The sequence below is a fragment of the Lepeophtheirus salmonis genome, chromosome 4 (assembly GCF_016086655.4).
Source record: "Lepeophtheirus salmonis chromosome 4, UVic_Lsal_1.4, whole genome shotgun sequence".
Taxonomy (NCBI): domain Eukaryota; kingdom Metazoa; phylum Arthropoda; class Copepoda; order Siphonostomatoida; family Caligidae; genus Lepeophtheirus; species Lepeophtheirus salmonis.
In genome coordinates this window covers 22,611,186-22,629,241 of record NC_052134.2, presented here as the reverse complement: position 1 = coordinate 22,629,241, position 18,056 = coordinate 22,611,186, and the positions used below count along the sequence as shown (strand labels likewise).

General features: G+C 31.9%; 1 protein-coding gene across 5 annotated transcripts in view; it reads right to left on the bottom strand.

Annotated features, from left to right (window-relative positions):
* Positions 1-1,857, bottom strand: part of LOC121115655 (uncharacterized) — a 33,758-nt gene extending 31,901 nt beyond the window's left edge. For 2 of the 5 annotated variants that reach the window (XM_071887730.1, XM_071887729.1), the window contains exons 1-2: positions 1,598-1,795; positions 75-1,472 (exon numbers count right to left, since the gene is read on the bottom strand). The gene's annotated coding sequence lies outside the window, so the exon portion shown is untranslated. Of the gene's footprint in view, positions 1-74; positions 1,473-1,597 lie in introns of all 5 variants that reach the window. The other 3 variants (XM_071887728.1, XM_071887727.1, XM_040709751.2) reach the window with 3 other exon arrangements.
* Positions 1,858-18,056: the final 16,199 nt, after the last annotated feature.

Sequence of the window (18,056 nt, the reverse complement as noted above, 5' to 3'; positions counted from 1 at the left end):
ACCTTAGTTAGCATTACAAATACGGTGATATAAATAGAAAATGTTTCATAGTCATTCACGAATTTAATGCTTACCTTTTGGTACTACCAGCGAAGAATGTGTATAGAGACTCTAACATTGTAGAGAGTGAAGTTATTAGTTTACTCGCATTACACCCATGTTCAATTAAAGTGTTGCTCCGGTGACTCTGACACGGAAAGTATGACACATTTCGTCCCATCAATTCTTCCAGTTTCTGTTGTACTGACCAGCCATTGTAATAGAAAAATCGTATAACTGTAAACTATCTTGTTTGTATTCACTTGGTTGTTGGATATTACTGAAATAATAGCCTTGGCTGTATCTTCCCCAGTTTTACTCTTTATATGTTTAAGAGCCAACAAGCGTTCATATCTTTCACACATCACCCAAAAATAGTCATTTGATCATAACGAGATAGATCCAGTGTTGTGTCAGCAGAACATTACTGCAGCATTAATTTTGTTTATCATCATCCTTCGTACTGCAGTACCCAAGATGTATATCATCTCCTTCTGGAATTGACTTGACACATAGGAAACAAGATGCGCTCACCCGTTTCTGTTTTCTGCCCCGTGCTCCATCGTCAGACAGTGTCGAGATAAAAGATTTAAAATTTGGTTGAAATTTCCCATAGATTCATTAGGGAGATCTCTACAAAAGGGGAAGTTCAGTCTAGCTAACGTTTTTACAACATCCATCAAAATGTAAACAACTATAGTATTCTCAAGTAGATCTACTTCTTCTTGAATCTGTAGGTTACGACGAGACTTATCAACAAGCACATCAATCTGAAAACTGTGCGAGATTAGCTATGGCTTCTCTATGATCGTTGCATAAAAATTTCGCACCTAATTTGCCCTTCTTTTACTTCCCGACACTCTTCATCTTACTCCAAGATGGGAATCCCTTTCTCACCCATACATTTTTGCTATTATGCAGCTGGAAAAGTAAATCAATATGCAGCATCTTTATCGATGCTATATTCTATCATTGGACACTCGTTGTGCCATAGAACAGAATAATGTTTTGTGTGTGTCAAAATTGTTTTCTTTCTAGAGGAATATCTTAATTTTTTGCTGAAATGGCCCATTAGCTATCAAATATCGGCGCTGGGAATCACTTAACTTTTGTGGGCATTAACCTGAATCCAAAGACAGTAATTCTGATAGCTGCAAAGATGTTTTTAGTTCTTCTTTATAAGTATCTTGCGAGTCGTAAAGGTCTGTGATTTATCTCGTAAGACTTGAAAAAAGCTTTGAACTGGAACAAATACGTTTGCTGATATTTGTCATTTGACAAAGTACCTCTCGAGTGTTAAGTAATGCTGATGATTTAATTTTGGCCCATATGTATGATGCTTTATCCATTTCTTGCAAAAGAGCAACAATATATGTCACGACACTACCACCTACATCGTCACCGTCATATGATTTGGACTCCAGAATCAATACCTGAGATATAAGGAAAAATGATGAGTTGAATACTTGGTTGAAAATATAAGAAATATTTGCATTCCTTGGAATAAAAAATAACTAATAGCATCCCATTTCACTAGTTGCACAAAAGAATTACATACCTCTTCGACATCAGGGTTGGAGCCAAGAGTTGTTCATGGACTCATATAACAATGTCGATTATCAGTAACGGCAACAATAATCAATTTAACCGATTCCAAAATTACTTCTTACGAGTTCTCAATCAATAATCATACGAAGTAGTTAATAATGATGCAACTTTTTTTTTACTCTTCTTTCTCGATTCTTCTGGCTGTACCAGTTCATCTCTATTCTTATTATTTAATATAAAGTGAACTGGAACTGTTCACATCAAGGATGTGACGTTTTTCTAAATCCTCGTTAGTGGCAATACAAAAGAAAAGTATTCTCGTATGTTGGCAAGTTTGATAGACGAGATGTGTATATCACTATAAAAAATATTATAATTCTAAATACTCTCTAATCCGTTTGGATTTTCAAAATAATTAATAATACTCTACATTGTCTTCAATAATAAGGGTGTGTGTAGATGTCCTTTATACGTTCTCTTACCATTGAATCTAGGAACCTGAAATTTTGTATGGGTCCCTCTTTTCGTACAGGCAGAACTGGGAGTATCGATTTTTGGGGAGGTCATATGAGGCTCATGCTACACCCAAAAACCATTTTTTGCAGCTCAATGAGACTAAAATAGGGGTTGAGTTATTTATCAATAAGTGATTGGCGTTTCAAAAAACAACCATACGAATAAATACGTTTTCTAAGTTTATTCCAAATCAAAAAAGTTATGGGATAAAAAAAATTGGTGAAAATTGCAATTTCGTTTATATCAGGTGCAAATAAGGAACTTCTAATGTAATTTTTATATGGAATAAAGTTTGTAAAAATTTGTCTGGATATTCATTTGCATATAAATTTGCCATATAAAATTTGATTTTTAGCAAAAACATTGGTCATTTTTTTTTCGTTTTTTCTTTTCTTTTTTTTTCCATTATTTCATCAAACGTCAATGTAGGAAGACAAGAAGAGAAGAAAAGGCTAGGAAAAAGAGTAGGGGGATCTCAAACATTTTATTGCATAAGTTGAAATAATTAATTAAATGTGCGCCTTCGTCACAGGGGGAATACACGATTTGTCAGATTAAACAATTGTCTTCAATTCAGATGAATTTTCCCAATTTGCCATTGGGATCAGATCAGGAATCTGAACTACTGATCCTCCAAAATCATCATTTATATCATATGATTGGAGACTCTCAACCAGAAATAATTTTCTCCCATGAGTCCTATCACCTCGTTTTACGAGTTCTCGCTTGAGTTTCATTATTATCCAACCTGAATAATTCTGACCCAAAGTATATTAAATTATGGATAACTTCTGTTTTATGTCTAATAGTAATACTTAGCAAGGGATGAACAAGAAATTGTATTACTGTTCTTTTGAAACCGGTGCATAAGTATGATAACTTGTTTAACAAAAAGAATAAATTATGAAATAGCCATGTAGTATCAAGTGAGACGAGGTAATCGACAGCCTACAATAATATATATATATATATAATTTATTGGAATTGTAAACAAAAAAGTTATGGATAATTATTTTGTCTAAAAATAAGCCCCTGATTCATGTTTGCCAATATTTCAAAAATTATGCAATAAAATGTTCCGTAAACTAATGGTAAAAAGTGAAAAAAAGGAAAAAAAAATATTCAGAAAACTACACTTAAACATCAATTTTTATGTAATAAATTTATATTCAAACAATTTTAGAGAAAAAAATCTACAAACTGTATTTTGTCTACAAATACAATACGAAGTTCTTTTTTTTTTTTTAGGTATAGAATAAACCTTTTTTGTTTTTTTGCGTCTGAAACAAACGATCTTCTTTTTAGTTTGTTCAATACTTTTTTGCTTTTGAATAAATTTAGATTACGTCCTTAATTCGTATAGTTGTTTTTTGAGACGCCAATCACTATTCGATTTATAACTTAATCCCTATATAGCCTCCTTGACCTCCAAAAAACAGTTTTTGTGTTTTAGGTATAGAATAAAACCCCTTAAAAATACATATGAAATTTGAAGATTGCACTCTTTTTGTAATTGCTAGCTGAAAATAATTTTTTATTCACAAAAGCTGTCATCATTATTTTTTTAATAGACAGTAGTAACTATAATAATACTGCTTGCAGGTAATTGAATAAAATGTCGTGCAGCTAAGTAACTGTCCATACAAACAGTCTTCAATTTGTCAAGGTGAGCACGTTCATTTACTGATTCTTTTTTTTAAGATACCGGTGTTTCATATTATTATTTAATATATGTGTTTTACCGAGTGGTCCATTAAAATCTGCAGGGGTTTGCATTAGGGCTGTAGGGGGGTAAAAAGTGTCAAGGAGTCTTGCAACAAAATACTTGGTTTTCTTTTATTGGTAGTCTCAAAAGTGCCTCTTCACTTTCACAAGCCTCTTTCTACCTACTTTTTTTATAGCACTCTGGATAGTCTATTGGGAAAACTTAAGATCTCTTGTATGGACCCTCTTGGACTTGAAGGGATTGGCCTGGGCTGTTTTCTTTAATTTCTCCGTGTCTAGTTTGGCCTTATTGACAGATCCCTTATTCCTCTTCAGCTGTTCGTACTTGTTGACTTCGGAGAAGGGGGTCCTGGAGACGTCCAACTGCTTGGAGTGCATGAATGAAAATTTGTACATCACGGTTCAGTTTGATTTTCTCGACTTGTAGGTAAGCTAGTGAGTTCAGGTTTGTTAATTGTGGATACCTTAATATATCCAAGTATGAATCAATTTCGATCTCTTAACCCTCATTAATTATTGAATTAGTAAGTGTTCAAATTTCAAAGGACCACACACTATTTAATTTTGACAACACATACATTCCATGTCAATATTCGCAAGATCATTATTATCTAAATAGGTTGATTGATAAAGAAGAAGAGGATGTTCCGAACAGTATATTAATAACAAGACTGATATTTAATTTCATTCCCAGAAAAGGGTGTACTTCTTACTCTGCCCACTCCTTTATAAAAATTTGAAGACATCATGTCGTTAATAAAAAAGGACTATTTACCAATTAGTCACTTTAATAATTTAAAAAAAAACTAGAATCTATGCTACCTATGCATTTATGCTTTTTTTCTATAAAAAATAATGCATTTTTTGCAAGGGGTGTCATTCAGATTTTTATAATATCCCTAGATTCCTCTCTAAAAATCGCAAGAGTCTACTATGAAATCCCAAGAAAATAATAATAGTGTACAGAATATTAATAACATTTGACACTCACATTGAATCAGTTATATTTCATATTCTTCTTTACCTTCAATAATATCTGCAAATAACGGGGTGTTACCTTGCTAACACAAAAATACTCTATGTATTCCCCTTACCTTGTATGTCCTCGTCCAAAACTTGATACTCCCATCCCATTAGACAAACCCTCATTTTTAGATCCACCTTTAATGTATTTGTAAAAATGTTTTGTTGATCAATGAAATTGTGATTATTGAAACGGTGATCAGTTATCAATGTAGTGGACTCCGACATACTAAAAAATTGGTCCAAATCGGTCTAGAAAAAATCACTTCAGACCGAATTGAATAAAAAATCATTGCTGGACCGAGTCTCAAAACTAATAATTCAACAACATGAGCTGCCCTCTTTTAAAACAATAATGTAATTGTCATTATTACCATGTCAGCTTTTCACAAATTTCGAAAATACTTTTTTTAATAAAATAAAATTCAAATATTAAATTTTCTAGCAAAAAACAAATATTCCTATTAAGCTGGGAGTATATATCATGAGTTGTATAAAATATAAAAAGCTTCCCTCAAAAAATTAATGAAATATCGCAGGTGTTTAGTTCAACTCTTATTATAAAAGAAAAAAACTTTAGATATAATTCTTTTTTTAATATGTGCCCTTAGATGAAGATCAGCAACAACATAAAATTCTCCCTGACTCATCAAATCATATTTCTAAAAAAACACCTCTGTTGTCTGTTATTGTTAATTTTATTTTTGAGCAGAGAGAACGTCCAGGTTTTGAATAAAAATGTCTGAATTTCTCATGAAAAATGGAAAATAACAGTAAGAATTGGTTGGGGAGTTATCTTCTATATTACTAAAGAATATTTTGTATGTTCGTCGACGCTTAATAACTCCTCCCAATACTTCTAATTTTATAAAAAATACAGTCGACAGAACTTAATATAATATACTCCTACTATTATTTCGGACTATGTGCTCTATTTGATCACTGAGACATATCAAAGGTAGGGCAGCAAAACATGGACTCGAGAAGTGGATTTAGAAACACATGAATAATTTTATATTTTCAATAATAGGAAAAAAGTATGTTTACAAAACATGTAGACAACGTTTTTTCTAAACTTTCTCCCCTCAATATGGCCACATTCATTATCAATCACAGCCTTTACATGTCGCCTGAAGGCTATAGAGGAGTTGATAACAAACTCATCTAACAAGTTGTCCCATGGAGGACTTCAGTGAGTCCACATTTGGATGTGAAGTCCTCTTGGTTTTCCTTTCCAAAGAGTCCCATCTTTGTACCAGAATCAAGGCATGTTATCTACAAAGAACTTTTGGAATTTGGCAGAAGCGAGTCCACACGTAGTTAACTCTGGGTAGTTGATCTTCAGCCAGGGTAAGGTGGTGTACCTAAGCACCTTTTAGTAAGCCTCCTGGCCGATTTTGTGTCCAGCCTTGTTAAAGAACAGAGGCATCTTCTTTCCAGCAGAAGTTATAACGCCGAGGATAATTGTTTGGACCGGATATTTGTTGTAATAAACCCCTTGGACCTCTTCTTTTGTTTCTGCAAGCTAGCGGTCGTTCCAAAGGTTGATTAATTGGTCAACTGTAAAAATCTTCTTATCCGAGAAAATTTTCACAATTGACCCATTTGCTTTGATCCATGCCAGGATTTTCATACACTTCTCGAGTCTCCTAGCTTTCGTGCCCTCTACCAGAAGGTGGCGTGGCATCCTTGTGAAAGAAGGTAATTCTAAGTTGTGCTTTATATAGGTCCTGATGGTCCTTGGAGCCACAGATAATTCGTTGGCGAGGCAATTCATCGACTTAGTGGGATCTTCCTTTATATTATTCTCCAAACTTAACAAGAACTTCATATCCCTCTTTAAATGATGCCTCCACTTTTTGACATCCTTTTCCATTTTTTTCATCTTGGCCAACTTAAAAACCAGGCTCCTAGAACACTTAGCAATGTCGGTAATCTTCATCAAATTAGCTCTATCATCTATTAGATACATTTTTGCTCGCCCATGATGATGAAGTGATTAAATGATTAGTACAATTTGTTTATGTAAAAAGGACGGCAGAAATAAAAAAATAAAAAATGATCACTAAACCTTTTCATAGTAATGAGAAAATAACATTAATTAACAGTCCACGTTTTGCTACCCTACCCTGTAGTATGAAATTTAACTATAAGAAACAACACTTTTATATTGCAAAATGTTGGGATAGATAACTTCTTAAGTACTTGAATTATGATGAGGATCAAAATAACGGTAGTTTAAGACAAGCAAATAGTTGTTACACAGTGAACATATTGCTTAATTTGTCTAGTCATATCATTTATAATGTTTCTATAAAAGTTCCTATTTCTTTCTTTATGGTAGGTAATTATTAATACATTCATAAAATAACTCATGTGCCCTTTAATTCTCCTCGTACAAAGTTATTCGTTCACCAAATTGTTATAAATGACCATTATTGATAAATATAGCCAATTAACCTTTTCAAGAAGGAAAAAATATCATCAATAAATGTACAGTAATTGTGACTTTTAATAATTTTATAAAAAGTCCATCACCTTTCATATATGTCGTAATAATAACAGGTAACTCCATTATCTTCAAGCAACTGCACTTGTTACACTTTGCATATATTCATGTCTCCTGAATTTATACTCATCCTAGAAAAGAAAATGGTCATCTGTGAAAAAATTAAATTTGATTTTTTTCCTAAGTACATACAATACTCAAAAATGAAATTTGTAAAAATATCACCTTAATGTACATAACTATAAAGAAAATCAAAATCCTTAATTTGGGGGGGAGGGGTCCACATCCCCTCCGCTATTTGAAAAAAAAAACTTTTTCTCTTTAGGAAAATAAATTGTTCGAAAAAAAATTCCCTCTCATTTCTCATTGAAATTTTTTCCTCCAGAGCAATAATTTTTCAAAAATTACAAAACATATTCTAAGCGTTTTGCTCTACATTGTGACAATTTTGCTGACAAATACTACTCGAAGTAAAATGAGTAGTGGGCTACACTTAAACATTGCCTGTGGGCCAAGGGTTGGACAGCCCTGATCTAAATATTTTTTTTTTTTTAAACTGCTGTGATATTCAATTTGAATATAAATATTTCCAATCGCTCACAAAAGTTTGTAAAGGAAGTATTATTAAAGGAATAATAATTTGGTTCTATTACGATTGTTAACCATACATTAATGCAGGGGTCGGCAATCTATGGCACGAGGAGGCATGTTCACTTGCAAGCACAAATTAAAACATATATTCCCGTAGTTTGTTTGTGAGTGTTTTTTTTACCATTATTGTTGATAATGGCAGACTCATTGAATAAAAATGTTGAAGGTGGCACTCCGTGTCTCAAAGTTTACCTGCCTCTGCATTAATGCAACGAATCATTTATCATCGTTAATTAAATTAATTGGAAAGTCAAATTCATGTTCTAATTTAAGTCTTACATATCTTTGCTTTAGAATTCAATTTTTGATGCGCTATTTTATATTGACTCAAGAATGGATAAAAAGATATTTAAAATATAAAGAAAAATAATATAATTATATAATAAAATAAAATTAGGTATGTTAACAACAAAGAATATGACCCAGAAAATATAAAGAAATCTCAATGCCTCCACAAACTTCCATACTTCAAAACAAAAATTCATCTCATTACAATAAATTTTTAACGTCTGACATGATTGACAATTACACAATAATCAGGGGAATCTGTAGCATTATATTTTGGGGAGGGGGCTTAGTTTTTGGATTATTTTTGAAAAAAATCCATAAATTACAAAAATTTGAAGAATTTAATTTTTCCATAACAAAAAAAAAAGATGAACAATTTAACTTTTTTGGCAAAAAAATCTAAATATTTAACTTTTTTGGTTAAAAATTTCAAATATTAAACTTTAGGAAAAAATTACATTTTTTGGAAAAAAAAAAAAAATTAAATTAAATATCAAATATGGTTTTACGTAGTTATCCTCCAGATAGTTTGGCTTCAGGCAGGGCAAGATGGTGAACCTAACCGCCTTACAGTAAGCCCCCTGGCCGATTTTCCGTCAAGTCTTGTGAAAGAACCTAGGCATCTTCTTTCCATCAGAGGCCATAACCCCGAGGGCAATTGTTTCGGCCGGATATTTGATGTGGTAAAACCCATCGATCTCTTCTTTTATTTCCGTGAGCCAGTTGTTGTTCAAGTGGTTGTGGGATCGATCAACTATGAAAATCTTCTTGTGTGAGAATATTTTCACAATTGACCCATTTGCCTTGATCCGTTTGAGGATTTTCTTATACCTCTCCATCCTCCTACCTTCCATGCCCTCTGTCAAAAGGTGGCGTGGAGTCCTTATGAAAGAAAATAATCCCAAGTTGTACTTCATAGCCCTCCTGATAGTCTCGGGTCTTGTGTACCCTGTACATATATAGGGTGCGTAAGCTATATATGCCGTACACCCTGTACATATACCTCTGTATTTATATTAATATCTACTTTAATTGGAATAATGTTGAGAAAATGAGGCAAAAAAAGGAAATTCTCTTTTAATATTTACTTATAATTACCTAAAATGATATCCAAAATATAATGATAACAGGTGTAAAGTTTCTACGAAACTTTAGTTCGCTAACTTAAAAAAAATATAATCTATCAGAGGATTTCAGGTCTTCAATATTACTTTGCCGTATTTGGTAGCCTCTTGACTATTTTTACCAACATAATACATGGACTGAAAAGTTCCAGGCTTCCAACATGAACGGAGTTTTTTTTTGGTTTTTTTTAATTCACCTCATTCTCAGATATTGTCAACCTTCAAAAGACTGCTGTTAAAAGTTCATGTCAATATGTTATTTAGTTTGTGAGTTATTGTACTAAGTCTGACGTTCAATGTTGATGTTCAAAAATACCATTCAAGCTAAGTAATAGCTAGAATAGTGTTATGGGGACTCCGCTCCCTATTATTTATTATAATAAAATAATTATTAAAAAAAAAAAAACCATTTTGAACGAAAAAAGTGTTTTGAAGAAAAGCCTATGACTTTTCAGCCCACGTGTTATTAAGTAGTCCAATGGGTTGAGTTCAAGTCTCCTGAATCAAATATTTATATTTTGAAAATCCCTCTTAAACAACCTTAACAGTATGACAATACCCGAATAAACTTTCAAGACTGCTCACTGATTTTGTCAAATCTATTGGCAGGGGTGGTATTATTATATATATATATGTATTTATTTGGAGTATCCTTTATGACCAGATCAATATGAAATGTCTTCGATATTTCAAAAAAATGTTGTGTTCTAAACATAGAAAATACAATAGCTCTTTTTTTATTTGAGGAACAATGCTAATGAAGATATTCTTCAAACCCTTCAAAAATGCCATTGAATAGTTGTTAAAAGTCTTTTTAAACACCCCATAGTTTACATAACTATTTCGAGGGCTATTTTGATATGTAGGTGTATCGACTTTAAAAATAGATTAAAAAAACTTGTATTATTAATGAATTTCAACATAAAACTATTCATGCGAAGAGTTTTAAAAATGTATATTTTTTTCGATGAAGTAGATAAAATAAGGGGGGAACAGAAGTATCTGCATAATATTTTCAAGGTATTTTAAATACTAGTAGATGGCATTTAAAAACAAAAGTTAGTATGTATGAAATCTAAATTGAACAATTAGCTGTTGTGTCATTCTATATGATCAGTGATCATCCTCGTATTGATCACCACCTACAAATAGGACATAAAGGCTGAGTAGGCCTTTATCACATCTTTCTTGTTGAAGTGGGACGTGTTCCCCTTCACAGAGAGCTTCAGAGATGAGTAGGAGCTATGTGGATGTTCGTTTACCTTCTTTCTCAGCTCTGACCATAACTAGAAAATGATGTGTATTTACCTATTTAAGAATGATGATAAACCACTAATTAGTTATCTTCCTCGTCGCTGAAAGGGTAGGCCCAAAAAGGCACCAGGCACGCTAGTGACACGATAAGGAGGATGAGGGATTCCTAAAGGGGAACCACGGGAATACCGAATCAAGGATTTATGATCAATAAATGAATGCCTTAATACTTCAGATTCCCATCTAGAACTGATTAGAGATACTACTTTATTCCTACTTAATATTCACAATGCACATACTGGGAACAAGTAAAGAAGTAAAGATTAGAACGACTACTTAAGTAATAAAATATATAGCAGAAAACCCACAGGTTGAGGTCAGGCTTTTTGAAAGGCCATTCATCAGTTTTGATAACGACTTAGAACTGGCTTTTGAGGTAATGCATGTCAGTTTTGGTAACATGACAAGGAGCTAATTCTTGAATCCTCATAAACCTGATATCTTTAGGGTATGGGGTTTCCAGTCGTGACATCCCAATAATCTTAAGAAGATTCAAGTTCACTTAATAATTTTGGACCTTTCCTTCACAACGCTATATTTGGTTGACAATTCGTAATGTTTGTACCAATGTTTTTTTGTTAAAATTTATCTATATTCTCACTGGAACTATTTATCAGCTCGTTATAAGCCTAGAACACTTTCCAAGGTAGGTACTTTGGACAGAACAGATAAAATACTGGCCCTTAAGTACATATATTTTAAAGCATAGGCAGGGGGTTATTAACTATTACAATTAATAGTTTATCATTTAATAATTAAATAAATAACTGGAGGAATTGCATTTTAAAAATATAAAGAAGCATTTTCGTTTAAAATTACAACTCAAGAGTTATTGCAGTTCTTCAGTCATTTTTTTTATGGCTCAATTTTAGAAAATTTCAAAAAGTGTTTAGTTTTCACTTAGCAGTATTGAAGAAAATAATAATAATAATGAAAAGGATCCATAATATTCATAAAAATACACTCTTATAAATGTTTAGAAGATAGATACAAATAAACTGAAAATGTAAATGGTCATAATAAAAATACAGAAATAAAATCCTCACAACGTTAAATCTATTAAAATACGTTGATGTTTTCTAAAAATGCTTAGAATATGTTTTACATTTTTCAAATGACTTTCTCATTTAATGGGTATGACCTCGCTATGTCAAAGGTAAAATCCCATATCTGTCCATAGACTCTCAGTATTTTGAAAATAAAATTAACATATCTATTAACATGACTCTAAAATGTTCTACTCCGATCGGTTCTCTCAAAGCGAGTTTTTGTACAACTTAGAGTTTAGGAGTCCAAAGTAAAGTGCCTTGGTTTTCGGAGGCGAATTCCTTCTCGCATATTATCCAACTTTGTGTTTTCAAGACCCTTCAGGTTTAGAGATACAAATAGTCTAAGTATTTCTAGGCAAGGGCACGCAGCGAATTATACTTTGATGACCAAATTATACTTTTTCTCACAGTCTTGACACGGTTTTTTTAAAATTCACAATTCCTCCCAGATCTACCAAAACTATAACTTCACATATATATTTTGTGTTCTGTTAATTTGTTTAAGTCAATCCATAATAAATAATTAATTTACCTTCCCGTTAAATCCAAGGGTGTTCACTTGATATATTCGAGTATAATATATATAAACCACAAATGTAACTTCAAAATCTGTATTTTTTTGTCAGCTGTCTATTTTCTTCTTCTCTTGCTACTTATTGCTGTTTTGAATATTGATTGGTTGGACGCAAATTAGGCTATATCATTACCTACTATTAAATGTATAACAACCCTTCAGCTGGGAAGAATTTGCTAAATGCCTTAAGTTTTAAACTTAAATTCCTCTATTTAGAGAAGAGATGTATAAACCTAAACAAGACTAAATTCTATATTCTAATAATGAATTTCTACTTCCTAATCATGGGTATTTTAATTTGAGGAAAAGCCCCTCAAGATCTTGTAAATTTGTCTACACTGTTATTTATAAATCAATCAATTAATGTTGTTTATCATGTGATTATCTAAATACACACCATTGCTGAGCCTTTTTGAAAAATCCCTACTCTTTATCTTTTTTTTATGGGACACGATGAGAAATCCTCTTCTTAAAAAAAAAAAAAACAAGATTCAAAATATTATTTTTAACAAAGTTAAGTTCCTTTTTTTTTTAAAGTGGCTCTAAACATTTATCTTTGCAAAAAAGAAGATGTTAATTCATTTTTACATATACAAATATATTGTTGAGGCATATAAATTATGATATACATAAGAGAGCAATAACAAAAACTAAAATAAAAATATTACATATTCGATGCTACAGGCACACGCACTCAATATTTCATTAATAAGACTACATCGTTATTTCTTAGATCACAATATGTGTGTATCAATATTAATGAATTTTTGTCATTTTTAAATTCTGCAACGAGTAAAGAAGAATTAAAATAAACAAAACAAAGCTGAATCAATTGACTAATGAAAAGTGTCTATTATTGTCATATACATACTGTAATTTCAAAAAAATTACTGAAAAAAAATAAATTCGATTTTGATTGATTTTGTCAGTTTAACTATAAAATATCTCACATGTTATATTTAATAAATATAACATGCGTGAAAAATTTCGAAATTAAATATAATTATGTCGATTGGATGACTTAATCTATAATGAATATACATATTGGATATGAGACATATTTCCGTTTGTGTTAATCTTCTTGCCCTAAAATATTAATTACTTATTACAATTAGTCAAATAATCGATGGAATGTTTTTATCCATTGTTATTACCTTTTTCATCTTTCTAGTTATTTATCTTCGAAATATGGCTGTGAATCGTAAATAGTGTAATATTATTAATGGTTATTAATTGATGCACTATCAAATGTAGTGCCATTTTTTTATGTAAGAAGAAATTTAGACAGAACTGTCTCGTGATGAAACGTTGAAGTTTGACTTCAAAAACGAATCAATGTTGAAGTTTTGAATACAGCAACACAGAAATACTCAGGGCATGTCAATAAGGCCTTCCACTTTATCCTTCCTTTTGCAACGATATATCTGTGCAATAAGGGCTTCTTTTTACCTGTCGTCTTACGTGTCAAAAGGATCCATTTTCAACTTTAACCTGTGAACACATTAATATTTTTTCAGACTTAAAAGTAAGATTAGAGTTTTTTCATTAATGGTAATTGTACCATTAAGATAACAAGTGTTTATAGAAAGTAAAAAGACACATCGTGGGTCAAGACAAAATACAGGAGCAAGATGTAAGCTGAACCATAGCTACAATTCAAGGTGATCACGATGGATCCATACATCACAGGCCTATCTTTCTGTGTAGAGACAGGAGCATCCCTCTCAGGAGGCGCATGCAAATCAATAAAACTTACATTCATGCTGTTTTGCTGTCGAGTATCAACTTCATCCTTATTCACAAACAAATGCTTATCTGAGAAATGTAAAAGATTGTCTCATTCATTACATTCTTAAAACCACTGTTAAAAAGGTCTAAGAAAGGTTTGACGTGTAACCCTCAATCAAAGTCTGGTTAATTATTACGTCGAACCACAACAAAAACATTGAAAAGAGAGAGTTCTGTATCACAAATATAAAGAACAATATGTTCAATCTAACAATCAAGAAGAAATATTTACTTATATGTTTTGATAATCATGTGGATGATCCCTTTTGAATCTTACGAGGATTTGAGGAAGACGGGCGAAGTCTATTAAATGATGAACCAAGGTCAAGAGATTATCCTTTCTTTGAAAAGGACCACTGATTATAAACACAAGATTCTACCTGATAATACCCTAAACCCCTATTATTTTTGGTGTCTTTTACCATATTCCCAAAAATGAACGACTAGCTTATAAAAGACAACGTTTATCCTAACTGCTTTCTTTTCATTAAACACTTATTTTTAGTTTGTTAAAGTGTATTTTTATACCTATATTGTAGGAATAGAATGCTTATTTGTAATAATAATGTGTATTTATAATAATATGTGCAGGGCTTTTTTTTTCTGATATTTAATTATATAAAATTAACTCTATTGCGGGAAATTCTCTGCAAATGCAATAAAACAAAAACAATTTGCACTTATTTAATGCATGTAACATTAGAATTTACAGTTACATCGGATAGAAGAAGCACAGGAAATACTTTTTCCATAAGATTTATATTCTTATAAGTACCAATAAATTATAAATCTGTATATATATAATAGAGTTTGTGGGCTGGTGGTAATATAAGGGGGGCTTATTCTATACCCAAAACACAAAAAACTGTATTTTGGAGCTTAAAAAGACTAGATAGGGTGTTCAGTTATAAATAAACAAAATACTAGTATCTGAAACAATTCTGCGTTTTTGTCAATCCGTATTGACACATGCCAAAAAACATGGAGTTATCAATAGAATTAAAAAAAAACTTTAATTAGATAACTATACTAAAGTGACAAATTCAATTCGTAAAATGAATGTGTAAGAACAAGGTTTATATTGGTCCTTATTGTAGGACTTAATATTGGTCCCGTGCTTGTTATCGGATCTTATAAAACATCCCAAATTTATAGGCATCCTCTTCAGCAGGTATTCTGCACTAGTATTGTGTCGGGCCTTATTTATTCGGCCCAGTCCAGTCTTAGGAGTGATCCTATCTGTCCTTGGGATGCAGTCCTGAGGACTATCACTTCTTAGAACTGGTACTTAACTGTCAGTCTTTAGAATTATTCATACAAATATCCATGTATATTTCCAGCAAAAACATTCATTTTTTCATTATTACTAGAGTAGATTTGCGAAGCATTACCCGGACATTCAGAAATTAAAATTTAAATCTGAACTCTTCTGCTTTATATAAAATAAAAAATCATTCTAGCTACTTATTGTTATGTATCCTTTTACACTTTTTTTTAGTTGAGAATACTAGATTTAGAGAAGAAAAATTATTCAGGTTGAACTCTTGTTTACTCAACTTTCATATTGTGGTCAAAATCTTTTGTTTTGCACTTTTTTTTTTTCATCCCTACAGCTTATAAACTCTTTTTAAAAAAAGAGTGCAAGGATAATTAGCAAACATGCAGGTAGAATTATTCTTAGAACTTTACTGTCTTTATTTTTGCTTTATATGAAGCAGTCGTTTCTAACTTTTAAAAAATTGTTTTTAGAAAAATGCTATCTTAAGGCCAACTTAGCCTTGAATTCCAAAAAATTACCAGAACCAGCTCCTTAAAATCTTTAAGAACCTACTTGAAAAATTTCAGCAAAATCTATTCATTGGTTTGGGTGGATTTTCCGGACATTCGCATTTAATACCTACTAGTGTATGTTTTCCCTGTGTTACCCGGGCCATTAAGAAATTAAAATTAAATAAGAACTCTTCTGCTTAATATAAAACTCAAAATAAATACCGTAAAATTTGAGTCAGTGATCAGTGATCTATTCTTTGATTTGTTTATTTTGAGTATTGAAAAAGTCAGCTTGCAAATGTACGTTGATGCTATTCTTACAAACATTTTTCTTCCAAAGTTGTTTATGTTATTAAATTTATCTGAGTTAAGATATCCATAATCTTCAATCAGTGATTTGCTTTCACTCATTTTCTTCAAGAGTCGTCAGCATGCAAATCAATCCGTTCTAACTGCAGTTTTTGTTTCAATATCACTTAGCAAAAGGCGAGCTAAGTAAATTGAACCATTGCAATGAAATCAACAATCATCTGATAAATTCATCATGTAATACTAACAGCCAAGAACTGTAATTATATGACAATTGTAATGTGATGGCAGTTTTTGTTTTCAATAGTGGGAAATGAACAAAGTTTTGTTCCTTCAACTGCTTGGCAAAAAAAATCATTTGGAAGGCTTCCAATTCCCGCTACATTTCATAGGCAAATACATCCTTCTATTAATTTTCTGTTCTATTCATTTATCTTTTGCAATATATAATAAGCAATTGCAAAATTACATTTTTTATCATTATTTGTTAAAGGCTTTCTCCTCCTTTGTTTTTCCGACAATGCTTCTAAATAATAGAGAGGAAGCTATCAAAGCGATGAAGTCACGTAAGAAACAACTGAAAAGGGATGGACATAGGAAATTATTCAATGATCAGATAGATGAATTAGAGGAAATGAATTTATACAAGAAGTTAAACCGAAAGACAACGAAGAAGGTTTCTATTTAAATATCCGAGGAGTCCTAAAGACAACAAGTTAATCAACTCATTTAAGAATTGTTTGTAACTCAGCAAAAGAGATTTCTACGGGATTCACTTATAATGATTGTTTCAAGAAAGGACTTGATTTGACGAATAGAGTATTTGAAGTTCCCATATGATTTACATGAGACAAAGTGGCTTTCCGTGGTGACATTTCAAAATTTTAATCGTATTTTTGTTAAAGATGATGATAGAAAATATTAACGCATTGTATGGAGAAATGGAGATGAAAGAGCGAATCCGAAAACATATGAATGGACACGTCTGATATTTGGAGATAAGCCTAGTCCTGACTTATCTCAAAGCGCCGTCAGATTTATTGCTGAAAAATATGCGAATGAGTACCGAGAAGCTAGAAGAGTCTTATTTGAAGATACTTAAGTGAAAAGTGATGAGGTGGCTAGTAAAATAATGATGGAAGTAGATCGTGTTCTGAATTGTGGAGGTTTTAAAATAAGAAGATGGTATTCCAGTGCGTTAAGCTCAGGAGAATCATGTGTGGGGATTCCAGTTCTTGGACTTAATTAGGACGTGGAGTCGGATTATATACGACTAGGAGTAAGAGAATGGCTAAAGTAAACGAGAGAACGATTTTGTCAGCTATTGCTCGAATATGGGATCCCCTAGGAATAGTTGCTCCTGTTTTGATTGAGTTGAGAATAGCTTTCCAATCGTTTGGGACACAGTTCTAGAAGAAAAAGAAGCAGAAGTAGGGAAGACAAAAATTAAATCATTGGAAATGTTTTAGGAAGTTATAATAATAAGATTGTTACGTCCAAAAAATGTAGTAGGAAGACCCCAAATTCATAGATTTGCTGGTGTAGGAGAATTAGCTTATGAAGCTTGTGTGTTTGTTCGACGGAGACTGGGAGACTGAAGTTTTGAAGTAAGGCTTATAGCGGTGAAATCTTACGTAACTCATATTCGAATCAAAGGCATGCCTAGAATTGAACTAAATGGATTATTGATTATGACAAGACCGATGAAGTATATTATAAACGTGTTACAATGGGAAACAGAAAAGGTTTGTATATGGATTAATTCAAAGACGGCATTAAACTGGATTTGAAATTATAAAGACTCTTTTAAGACTCATATGAAAGCTCGT